Source organism: Triturus cristatus, chromosome 8 (genome assembly GCF_964204655.1).
Source record: "Triturus cristatus chromosome 8, aTriCri1.1, whole genome shotgun sequence".
In the NCBI taxonomy this organism is placed as follows: domain Eukaryota; kingdom Metazoa; phylum Chordata; class Amphibia; order Caudata; family Salamandridae; genus Triturus; species Triturus cristatus.
The window spans coordinates 508086092-508099737 of record NC_140591.1 but is presented as its reverse complement, the minus strand read 5'-3'; positions in this window follow the sequence as shown (position 1 = coordinate 508099737).

Sequence of the window (13646 nt, the reverse complement as noted above, 5' to 3'; positions counted from 1 at the left end):
TGTTCCAGGCAACTTGAATTCTGCATCAGATTTCCTTTCCAGAGCACAATTGAATAAGGAAAAACAATTCAAGATCACAGAATACCCAATTCTACAAGTCAATCACACAACCATCTCGCCTCAGGAATGGGGTGAATGCATGATCAAAGATAAAACCATAAGACAACTCCGAAAATATACTATACAGGGGTGGCCCACTTCGAAAGCATCTGTTTAGGATGACATAAAAAAATTCTAGGAGGTTCGCCACAAACCCAGCATAAGCCAAAGCTTTTTATTAAGAAATTACAAAATTATTCCACCTGAACTTTTACGCAATAAAATTGTAGAACTAGTTTATGAAGGTCACCTGGGGAGAAGTTTAACAAAAGCCAGACTCAGGAAACGCTACTGGTTCCCCGATATGGACTCCATAGTGGAAAACAGAGTCAAACATTGCAGAATTTGTGCAAACAGTGATAAATCCAAATCGACTCGCAAGGTTCACCTGTCACCAGTGTCTGTTCCATCCAAACCATGGGAGAAGCTTGCATTAGACATCATTGATCCTATAAACCGTAGAAATGTACCTAAGCGATTTGCATTTGTCCTAAAAGACTACCACTCCCACTGGACTGTCATAAAAATGGTGAATCAAATTATCACTGAATCATTAATTAAATTCCTTAAGAACACCTTTGCTATGGAAGGAATTCCATCAACTATTGTCACGGACAATGGAGTACAATTCACATCTGTGACCACATCAGAGTTTTTCAAGAACTTAGACATTACCCACCTCGAAGCATCTCTTTATTGTCCCAGAGCTAATGGGCTTGTGGAGAGAATGAATAGGGTGATCAAGGGGTGTATTCAGTTAGCGTGCACCAACATGATTCCTGTTGAACAAGCCATTCAAGAAATGCTGTGGGCTTACCACACCACTCCAAACCAGACCACTGGGGTTTCACTGTTCTCAGCCCTTAAGGGGAGGAAACTGTGCACAACATTTTTCCCTAATTGGTTGGGAACAGGTGTTGGGGTACAGGTCAATACTGAAGTCAATAGCTCTAAAATCACTGCACATCAAGCCAAATAAGTCATATTATGAATATGATACCAAACATGGCACTGAAATTCCTCAGTGGGTGGTTGGTGACTGGGTATGTGTCAAGAGTCCCATACTGGGGGATTGTGCTTTCAAATTTCACAAACCCATACAGATTGTAGCAAAGAAACAATATGCAGCCATTATGGACAATGGCCAAACATGAAGCATGGATAGTTTAGTCAAAGCTCCTCCGACCCCTGATACACAAGCCCAGGAAATTCCATCCTGCTCAGGTCTTCACCAGAGCTCTACCCCCAGAGGCTCTGATAAGCAAAGAATCTGCAGAGTTTCTGTTTGGCATCAGGACTACAGTATGAACAGATGATTCTGCTAGTTTATAATTAAGTTCTCTTGTATATAGATTGTACCTCTGTTCACTGTCTCCTATATCTTCCGAGCAAAATGTATCATCGTTATAGATTTCGGGGGAGGGTAGATGTGTTACATCTTAGGTTCATTGTTTATTTTACCTTCCCTGTGTTCCTATAGCTTTTAGTTATTTGGACTTGGTTCTGCCCACTTCCTACTCCCCCTCTTACCTCCCGTGGTTCTTTCCACTTCCTGGAGCTTGACTTAGAATGTTGATGTTAGTGGGATTCTATTGCTTCTGTGGCGGAGAGCCGAGGCTGGAAATAAAACTCCTGAACTTGATTCTGCTATGTGGGAATTTTCTTCACTACTGCAAAGGACTCATTTAAGAAGATCCTTCATTAGTAAGAATTTGACAGGACAAGTCGACACATCCAACTCCTAAGAAAACAAACACCCACTCCCCAACCGACCCTCCCCAAATTCTATTCCCTTGGCAACTACAAGGTTCAACAACAAGAAGAACGCAACACATCTTCCCCCTTACATTATAATGAACAACAAAAGAATAATAGGTACAGGGAACAAGAGAGAAGGAAAGGAAAAACTTAACAAGCATTGCAAGATGTGTATATACATATATACATATGAGGAACAAGGAACCTCAATATTTTAAGACACAAAATTGCGCAGCTTGGAAGAAGGAAACTTTGTCCTGGTGGACACTCTCCTCCCCCCACCATCAATCAAAACATCACTTCCTCTTCCAACACAAGAGTCAATCTTACTTTTACTAACATCGTGAGCGATAGAAACGTTATCCTTGTTCCACCATTTTCCATTTTCTAATTTTATGACATTCTTCCTTACATCAACATCTTTTTGTGGAGAGGAATCCTTCATTGCGATGATCCTGGGAATTTTAATTCTTACAAATCACCAACAGCAACCTTTGACTCTCTTCCCCGAACACTCACATACTTATTCTGAGCATGCTGTCTCTTCCTGCCCACATCTTCCAATTTCTGCTTGGAAATGGTGGAAGGCCCCATCCACCCGCTGGTTAACTTAGATGCAGGTAACCTGCCCATTAGTAGGACAAAAGGAGACGGATCAGTGTCCGCATCGGGGGTGGTGCGAACTGCCCACAGCAAGTTGTGTAACTCCTCCTTACAATTCAGACCACCAGACCTGGCTAGCTGTATGTTATCTTTGATAACTCTGTTAAAGCGTTCTACCAGGGCATTGCTTCTTGGATGGGACAAGGCGGTCTTGGTGTGATTAATGCTGAAAAAGGTTAAAAAATCTGAAAATTGAAAAAGTGAATTGACAACCATTGTCAGACAAAATTTCATCAGGAATACCCTTCCTGAGAAAAATGGATTCCAAAAATTCAATGACATTAGAAGTGTTGGGAGACTTAACAAATTTAACTTCCGGCCAATGGCTATAAAAATCCACAACAACAATGCCATACTCCAGCAACCCTCCACAGATAACCATGGGACCAATGATGTCATTTGCCAATTTCCCCCATGGCTTCTCGGGAACTTTAAGGGCTTCAACAGGACTGGGAACAGTCACCTGACACTTGTCGCTACCAGCACAACTGATACAATCTCTAACAACATTCTCAACACTCCTGTCCAAACCCGGCCACCAAAAACATTCCCTGATCCTCCTCTTCATAGCACGCATACCGATATGCCCCTCATGAGCCAAAATAAGGACTCTGTTCCTCATACTCTCAGGAACTACCAACACTTCGGAGTGTTAAAGAGGTAATTGATAATAGACAACTCCCAAAAAACATGTTTGTAAACATCATATTTTACTCCATCAAACTTCCATTCAGACCAACCTTTACGAATTCCACTTTTCACCTAAGTGATCTGTGCATCAGCCTCACAAGCAGTAAGACACTCACATTCCAGTATGGCACCATCACATCTCTGTTCAACAGAACACACCAAATCAGTGTCCATATTCTCAGATGTATCCCCTTCATCAACCACATTGCAACTGGGAAGTCAAGACATAAAATCTGCCAAGACATTTTTGGCACCAGGCACATATTCAACTGTGTAACAATATTCTTAAAGTCTATATTGCCATTTGGCAATCCTAGGTGTGGCTCGTTCCATGCCTTTAGTAGTAAATAACTGCACTAAAGGCTTGTGATTGACTCAAACAGCAAAATGAGAACCCCACAAGTACATCTTGAAGTGGACAATACCCCACCAGCATGCTAAGGCTTCTTGCTCAATCAGCAATTAGGATGATTCAGCAAACTTCAAGCCTCTCGAAGAAAAAGCTACAACTTCATCCTTGCCTTCTCTATGCTGCATAAGAATGGCACCTAGTCCCCTCTGGCTGGCATTAGTCATGATAATAGTTTCATCACAGGTATTGAATGGTTTCAAGAGTATAGCATGAACAAGCTCTATTTTGATGAGCCTAAATTCTTGATCACACAAGGTACACCAAGCAAATGTTACATTCTTTTTAAGTACATTTCTCATGTGATAAGACTTTTCAGCACACTTAGGAATGAATCTTAAATAGAATTCAATCAAACTTAGGAAAGATCTTAATTGAGCCTTGTTCTTGGGAGAATCAATGATTTTGATTCTCCCAAGAACAAGGCTCAATTAAGATCTTGTCCTTGGCCTTAACAACGTTGGCCTTAACAAGGTTGAGCTTAGGGTCTGCACCCTTGGCAATTAATTTGTAACCTAAGTAATCAATGTAGGAGACACTAAATTTACATTTCTCCATACTGAGAGTTACACCTATTGCCTTCAAAATGGATAAAACTTGATACATTCTGACATCATGTTGATCTTGCCCATTGCCAAACACTAAAACATCATCTTGAAATGCAACAACCCCCTTAATGTCTTTAAACATGCCTTCTACCACCCGTTGGAAAACGGCGGACACCGAAACCAATCCAAAAGGCACAAATTTGAATTGGAATAAACCCTCAGGGGTGATAAAGGATGTTAAATGTCTACAATCAGGATGAAGGTTGATCTGATGGTAGGCAGAGGTCGTATCCAACAAGCTCAAAATGTTGCCACCCTCCAGAGTAGAAAGCATTTTTGTGATGTTTGGCAAAGGGTGACGATCGATCCAGATTTGTTTGTTAAGATCCTCTAAATCCACACACATATGGACAGAACCATTAGCCTTGCATGCTAAAACAATTGGGGCAACCCAATTAGAACATTCAACAGGTTCAATAATACCAAGATCACAAAGCTTCTGTAGTTCAGCTTTTAATTCAGCACGCAAGGCTAATGGAACTCTTCCAAGTTTTTGTGCCACAGGGTAAGATTCATCAATCATTTGATGTTATGGATATAACCCTTCAGGTTACCTAAACCCTTTTGAAAAACGTCAGGAAACTGCATTTCCCACTTGTTTGTGTGTTCAACAGGCATGATGGGTAGATAGCTGTTCCTCAACACAACTTTGGCAGGATTATTGGGATCAAGTAATATGCCCAGGTTCTTCTGATCGTGCCAACCTAACAAACACAAGACATCCTTGGCTACATATACAACCCCATCGGATCTATTAGTTTGAAACTTAAAAGTGGTGGAGAATTCACCCACCACATCAATGGTTTTGCCACCGTATCCCACAGGACACAGTTTGGAATCAGACAAATTAGTACTTTTAAAATGGTTGTGCCAAACTTTCTCACTCAACAAGGTATAAGGTGAACCAGAGTCCACCATTTCTTTTACATCAAAGCCATTGATGATTACTGTGCAAAACTGTCTTGCAAAATCATTCAAGCCAATGCGACAGACAGAACCATGTGCAGCAACATCCTTGACCATAAGTACTTCATCATCCTCACTGGTAAAATGCTCTTCACCATCACCATTACTGGAACTTACACCATATGTTTTTTCCTTATATCGCACCCTATTGGAAGATCTACAAATCTTGGCAAAATGACCCTTACGCATACACTTAGAACAAATGTATGAAAGGAGGCTTTTTAATGACTTGACTGATGTTTTACCAGCGTCAGATGTCCTTACAGAAACCTCCTTGCTCTTGGCTTTGGACTTCACTGCTAAAACATCAGAAGGGTGAGACTTTTTGTCTGACACAGTCAATTGATTCATGAAGGATGTGGTGCTCTCAATCCTGGAAGCTATCTCAACAGCCTTCTCCAGCGTAAGATTAGGTTTAGATAACAGAGTCTCTTGAATTTTCTTGTTGTTCGTTTTTCCCACTAGCGGATCACGGATCATTTCATCCTCTTAATCCCTATACTCACACGAGACAGCCAAAATTCTTCAAGCACCAACATAACTAGAGGCTGATTCACCTGAAATCTGAACTCTTCTATAAAATGTATGTCTTTCCATTATAACATTCTTCCTTGATTTAAATCTCAAATCCAGTGATCTTAAGGCCGTGGCGTATTCATCAATAACACTGTCACCCTCTCCTTCACCTTCTCTGGCTAAGATAGGATCAGAAGGAATGTGCTTGAGAATTTTGCGTCCTCTGCAACTAAACAATGACGAAGAATGGCAAACTTATTTTTATGAATAAAAGAGTCACCTTCTAATGCACCCAAATATGCTTCAAAAGCTTCCTTCCATTGCTCCCAGTCAGATTCGGGTTTGGTAGGACTAGGAGAGATGGCAGGTGGAGGAACTATTGAGTGTTGCATTTTGGAAAAAAATTTGAAGACAACAAGGAATGTTGTAAAAACACAGACTAAGGAATGTATAAAACTACTTGTATCTTGTAAAAACGGTATACATCAGCACAACATAATCCAGAGCATGTGAAAAATAAGGACACTAGTTGTGTGTATAAGTAAATAATATTCACTCTGTACGCAAGGCTTGAGAAGGAGAGTGAATTCAGAGAAAATGGAGCTGTGCTTATCAGCGTAAAAGATTCTTTAGTTGATAAAATAAAATAACACAGCTGTGCGTATCAGCGATGAAAAAAGACACTCTATGCCGCACTCAAGAACAGCTGAGTGAATCAGCGTGAAAACATAGGTTGTTATGGCCACAGAGCGATAACAAGAAAATGGCTGCATGTATCTGTACGGAGCCGCACGTAGCGTAATCTTACTTCTCTGCAATGCTTTCAGTTCTGGATATAGCTCTTCCTCAACCAGCAGTAGCTTTTAACTTTACTTCTGTAACTGAAGTAAAAGTAGTTAATTTCATTGCCATTGGCAAAACATCAGGATCTCCTAGGGGTCTCTGTCCTGCTAAAGAAAAATGAAAGCAACCTAAATCCTTCAGAAGCTGGGTGTAGTCCCGACCCAAGCATGAAGATCATAGTTATTGAAGTTTTTGAGTCCTTTTCAAATTGACAGATAATAGGGAGGTGAGAAGATTGGTCATGTTGGCATGTGAGCTGCATTTGCTACTATTGACTGCTCCTTCCTCCTTACCAGAGTTAAACAGTATAGGCTAAAGGACAGCACAACCAAATAGCAAGAATCTTGCCTCTCAAGCAATTATCAAACTACTATATTTCATTCCTGTTCATTATTATGAAATCTGTTTATTTGCATTTTAGTTGCAAACAAATTACATAGTACAATGTAGAGTCCAATTGGCTAATAATTGCAATAAAGTCAGTAATACATCACTTATCTTGTACACAGTAATGAATGGAATCTGGTGTAACGCCCATTGACCAGAAGGGAATAAGATTACGGCCCCCTGCGTCAGTACCATCTTGAAAATGTTCCCTCCACCGTCTTGTGATCAGGTGCTTCCCCCACGGGGACAGTTAGTGTTGCACCCAATTATCCCCGCCTAGCGATCACTTCTATTTCATTAGCCATAAGAAAACGAGGCAAAACAACAAGCGCCCCAATTAAACCAAAACAACAGCAGCAAATTCTGGCCGTATGTCAGCCTCCCCTCGCATTGTCCTCTGTGCCATCCCCTCTCCCTCTCCCCCGCCATCCCGGCACCCCTCCATTCAGGTCGCTCATACATATTTTATTCCTGTTCATTAGCAACACATTGTGAACTATAGTGTCTCACAAGCTTCAACAATTAAATCTTCATTGTTCAACATTTGTATTAGGGATGTGAGAAATTTGTATATTTTGCTTAATTGAATGCCATTTCTGCAAAGTTACTGCAATGGAAATTTGTCATATAGGCCCTCATTACGATGCCGGTCGGGCGAGCGTCCGACCGACATTGATTCGGGATTGGGACAGGGAGTCGTCAGTCCAGACCTCCAAAACATGCCCCTATTGTAGAGTATTACATTCTGACCGCAACCTGACGGGCTCCTTAAGCCCATCAGAAGCATCAGTTGGTCCCTCCGCACGCTGCCTCTGACTGCCTGCATCATGATGCGGAGGTCACACCGCAGTATCAGATGTCAGATGGACTGCCACCAACAGGCCATCAGTGACTGTCCGTTTGGCATCGTAATCGGGCCCATAGAGCTATATTTTAGAACAAAATGCATCCTTTTATCAAGTCAAGTCAAGTCAAAAACTTTATTTCGGCTTCAAGCCATAAAAGTTCATAAAATAGTATTTACAACAGGAAAGAATTAATCAAGAATAAAACCATGGTGCTGAATATAAGTACAGTCCTTAATCCATAATACATAAGAGTAAAAACAGATTAAAAAGAAAGGAGAATGATATCGATAAAATTACCTTAATGAGGTAGTAATTGCCTTCTGATTAACCACATAGAAAAAAGAAATTTGGAGATCGCAATAACATAAACGTAAACGGGGGTCGAATCGTATTTTAACAACCTAAAAAGATCTCTATGATTCGAAACCCCTAAGTTCTTAGCTAGCTGGATTATCCATTTTCTACGTGGGATTTTATATGCCGAACAGAAGATTATTGTATGAACCTCGGTTTCATCAATGGCACCGCACCCAGGACAGGATTGTGTGATTGAGCCAGCCCATTTGTTAGTTCTTGAATGGAGGGGAAGAGACCCGTATCTAAATTGTAGGTATAATTTTTTGGCAATTACCGGGTGAATCAGATCTATTGCGGGCTCAAATCGATACCCAAGCTTGGCCTCGAGAAAAACCGAGGTCAAGTTTGGAGTATTAGCCGATCGTATGATCTGAGTCAGCTTGTATTCCTCCAGGATTTTTGCCAATGCTCTTTTTGGGAGAGAGGAGCAAGTGGCCTCAGGTAAGAGCCATAGGTCTTCTCTCCCAATCTCCCTAAGAAATTTTTTAACATAGGCTAACCAGGGAATAGTGCCTGCCCTAGGTAGCAATAGAATGGACTTCAGTTCCTCCTGAAAGTTAACAAGTTCGGGAGTGCTCCATAATCGTCGCCAGTACATTACAGGTCTGGAGGAGACCATGTCCGCAATTGGTTGGATGCCCAAGTCCATCCTAAGTGGCTGAATAGGAGTGCTTGTCGGTAATGCAAACAAATGTCTAAAAAAACGATTTTCTGATTTGGTTAAAATCAAAACTGGATTATGGCCCCATAGTTCAGCACCATATGCTGCCACCCCCCTAGCCTGAGATTTGTATATCTCTACCAGAGGGCTAATTAATTTTAGATGACTATTTTTAAACATCTTTAAAATCCCCCCTGATATCTGGACAAGTTTTAAATTTACTTTGGAGATCTGGGTGGCCCAGATCATTTTGTTATTAAGGGTCAAACCCAGATAATCAAAAGTATTCACCCGTTCCAGTTGCAGGCCGTCCAGTTTTGGTATTGGACGATTGGTGGTTTCTGCATGGAACACCATGTATTTGGTCTTATTCACGTTGATGATTAGATTCCTTTTCCTGCAAAAGGAGGCAAAGCCATCCGGGACTCTAACCATACCCATGGGTGATCTAGACAAAAGCAGCGTATCATCCGCAAACATAAGTGCGGGAATTTTCCTGCCTGCGAGCTTGGGGGCGTCTATATCGTTTAGGGCCAAAATGTCTTCAATCAGTCCATTCAAGAAGAGGGCAAAGAGAGTTGGGGCTAAAACGCAGCCCTGTCTGACTCCCTTTTCTACCTTGAATGGTTCCGTCAGTTCTCCATGGAGTCCAAATCTGACTCTGGCGAAGGTGTCCTTATGGAGACGTTCAAATAGGTCGCAGAGGTAGAGAAGGACACCCATCCCCTTTAGCAACTCCCAAAGTTGGCTGCGGTCAACCATGTCGAAAGCAGATTTTAGATCGACAAACGTAAGGTAAAGGCTGCCCCCTTCTAGGATTATGCTTTTCCAATGGATCATTTGCAATCTAAACAATTGGTCCACAGTAGACATCCTAGCTCTAAATCCCGCCTGGAGAGGAGTCAAGATTTTAGATTCCTCCATCCAGGTTTGTAGTCTTGCCAGGAGGATGCGGGCAAAGATCTTCTGGGCAACATCTATTAGGCTAATGGGCCTGTAATTAGCCGGATCGAGTGGAGATCCCTTTTTGTGTATCGGTATGATCTCGGCTCCGGCCCATGTTGGTGGTAACGGCATCCTTTTATCAATTTTTGATGTAAGGAGGCATTTTGCTCTTAAAAAAATAGGGCAAAAGTGAACAAAAGCCACTCGTCTTTTGTTGTTCCTGTTTATTCTCTGTACATTTTTACAGCAAATGGTGACAAGCAGACCAGAAGGATGCAAGGAAGATTTTCCTCCTCACCAGGAACTGCATTCTGATACCTCATCTTGTTTTGGGGAGTAACTTTAAATTTCATTTAAACTATTGATTTTCTTTTGCACTTTTGTTTTGGACTTATTAGGTTGGGCTTTCATTTTATATTGTTTCTATTTGTATACCCAGTCATAAATAGACTTTGTTCCTGACGTTCTGTGTTTTTATAATTTGTTCACCATTTGAAGTTTCACTTTGACCTCTCAATGAAGACACCTGAGGGCCTATTCGCAAAGGTAAATCTACTTGTGTAGTTTTACCACAAAAACTTTTATTCTTACATTGTTGACTAACTTTTCTACTTTTGGTGATTCACTATTTGCAAGTGTAATGTTACTCAAAACTGTAGACTTACATGTCAACTACACTGAAATAGGGGATGGTCACAAAAAACATCAAACACGACCATAAAGGTACAACAAACAGTTCCACAATTGAGGCAGAGATCTACTATCGTAAAGTATAAGACAAAGTAAAAAGTATATTGACAATTATTAAAATGTTCATGTTAAATATAAATTTTACATAATTAATAAAATATTTATTATAAATGTGCAGCATTAGTAACTGAATTTGACAATAAAAAATAATTATTTACTGTATATTGAAATGAAAATAAATTCATTTTTTACATTCAATAGAATGCATCCAAAAATGACTTTTTTATTATATTAAATGTCATTGAAAATGATGTATATAATTATTTAAAACAATGTAATTATTGTTATGAAAAGTGTTACATTACTTTTTTAAATGTAAAATGTTTATTAAAATATTAAATTGTAAATAAAAATTCTTTAGAGATAACTTTTAACATTAAGTTAAATTTAAATATATAATTGTTTGACTAATTCAATTTATTTTAAGTTAAGTTCCTACAGGGTTTTGTTTTAATTCCCATACCTGTTACATTCTATGAGAGAGTGTTGCAGTACCAATGGCCAGTCGTGTGTGGTGCTGGACTTACTCCAGCTCTGAGTTGGACTACATTTATGACTGTTTTGAGTCCTTTTTTAGGGCTCGGCTAGTGACGCAGCGCATGCGCTGGTCGCCTTGGCGAGATCTATTATTGCCGGTTTTTCGTCGGAAGGGAGACAGGAGATGTGCATGCGCCCGGACAGGCAATGTGCACTTGTACGGCTCCTGGCGTCTTCAGGACAACGCGCGCATGGCACGCTTTCACTTTCCTTTCCTTTTCCCGTTGGCTCCAGATCATCTCGGATGGGAGATGTGCACGCGTTTCAGCACAGCGCGCATGGCGCGCTTTCACTTTCCCTCCCCCTCGGGTAGCCAAAGCTGGCTGCATCATGTCTCATTTTTTCCTTACTTTATTTTACCTCCCTTTCCCGTCGGCTCCAGATTATCTCAGACAGGAGATGTGCACGCGTTTCAGCACAGAGCGCATGGCGATCTTTCACTTTCCCTCCCTCACTCCCCCCTCGGGAGGCCAACAATGTATCGGTGTTTGAAGTCGGAGAGATAACTTGTGGGACCTCTGCCCCCTCCTTCTAATCCAGGAATGGGCTGTTCTCCGTTTCCAGACCCTTGTTCTGCAGACTTCTGTGAGGAGAGGCAGAGGTCTCAGTCCAGCTGCCACTGGTTCAGTGGTCAGACACCCATCTGCCTCCTAATCTGTCTCTGAAAAGTCACGCACCTCAAGAGACATGTAGCGCTCTCTCACATGTTTTTTTTCTCAGGGCTCATTCCCTTATGGATATACCTCCTACAGATTAGGACTGCTAGTAATTTCACGTGTTTCCTTTGCGCGTCGTGCAAATTACGCGAACTGTTAGAAGTTAGGGTTGTCTGCAAAAGACTGTGTTAGGCAGGAAATTTAGTTGTGGGGGGCAGGTTCACGCAAAAATTGTTGCACCAGGACATAATCTTCGATTAGGAGTAATTTTGCTCATATCCTGAGGGGCAGCATATCCAATTTTCCCTCGAGATGTCCCAAAGTGCATTTTTCACAATTCACTCTTACTTTCACGTAGTGAAGTGGTGTGGCTCACTGGTTAGAGGTGGCAGACCCAGAAGCAGAGGTCGGCCCGGGACCAGGGTTTGATTCCCGACGCAGCAGGGTCTTGGGCCAAGGTCAGCGGACTCGATAATTCTCGCCTCGGTGCCTACTCTAACCATGGATCCCACTCAGCAACTCTGGGCAATAGCTTGCTTAATCTCCACTTACGGCCCCATAAGCGCCGGGGATGCTTGTCTTCACCTTGGAGATGCCCAGTAGGGTCCATCTCACAGGGAAAGCCAGGATGGGTTCCCCAGCGGTATACAGCGCCGGGACGCCCCGTTTCTGGGGCAGCTGTGCGCTTTACAAGTATACAACATTTAAATTGACATTTACATTTTCCTAACAGTTCATGTGACTTCGCGGAAAATAGCTATACAATTCTGAACGCTTTTACAGACATATTTGCGTTCTTTTGATGAATTCACCAGTTGCTTAAATCCACACTGCCCTCCACTGGTGACCTTAAACCATTTTCAGACTTCCTGGAACCCACCTGCATCCATGGATTCTGAGTGAGCCATGCCCCCTCGTGGAAAAAGGCTTTGCGAATACAAGCTCCGCATATCTGTCTCTAAATTGATGTCAACTACGTCAGGTTATGGCAGAGGGCACATCAATAGCACCTCGTGTTACCACAAAAGGCAGCTTCCCAGTACTTGATGATGCAGAACAAACCAGAAATACACCATACCAAAGCACAAACAAAAGACAAAAGAAATACAGATAGTGCAGAAGTAGAGTGGAAAAGTGCACAAGTAAAGTTCCTCAGAGACCCAAGTAAAGACACTATTACTTCTTATTTATAAGGCACGTGCATTGGTTGTTTGAGATCGTCGTCACTATGTGACTTTTCTACAAAAGGACTGCTAGCTATCAAAGCGCCCTGCCTCTAAGGGTCGTTTTATTGCTTCTGGGAAATATAAATTACACCTAGTGCTTCATTCCGGACTTCAATCTGGTTGGTAATATTTAAGAACGCCTTTTAAGCAGCAATGCAGGCTTGTTCCAGGTTTCCATGTGAAACAAACAGAGCGCCTCGATGTTCACTCACTGAGCCAAAAGGCTGGTGAACCGACTCTACAATGGCTGATGTGACAAGGGCGTGGTAGGTGTGAGCCCCAGTTTGACCCATCAGTCTGAGATGCCTCGTCCTTTTCTGCAGCTTGTTATGTTATGTTATGTTATGCATTCTTGTATAGCGCAACAGCTGCCCCAGCAAAGGGGCGTCCCGGTGCTCTGACAGGCAGAAAGAGGCATACAAAGAGCAAGAAGGCTGACAGAAAAAACGAGAAGCAGGGAGAACAAATGAACTAAGCAATAGCCTTAGAACCAGAGGGAAAAAGATAAGTTTTAACGGCCCTCCTAAATAGAAGCAGGTCCTCAAGGGCACGAATATGAGCAGGTAATGTGTTCCAAAGCCTAGCCGCCAAAACGCGGAAGGAGCGCCCTCCCGCTCTACAACGTTTGAAACGTGGAACTACTGCCAGATTTTGACCCAGTGACCTCAGACAGCGAGGAGGGACATAAGGGGTGAGAAGGTGCTTCAGAATCGGGGGGTTGGATAGC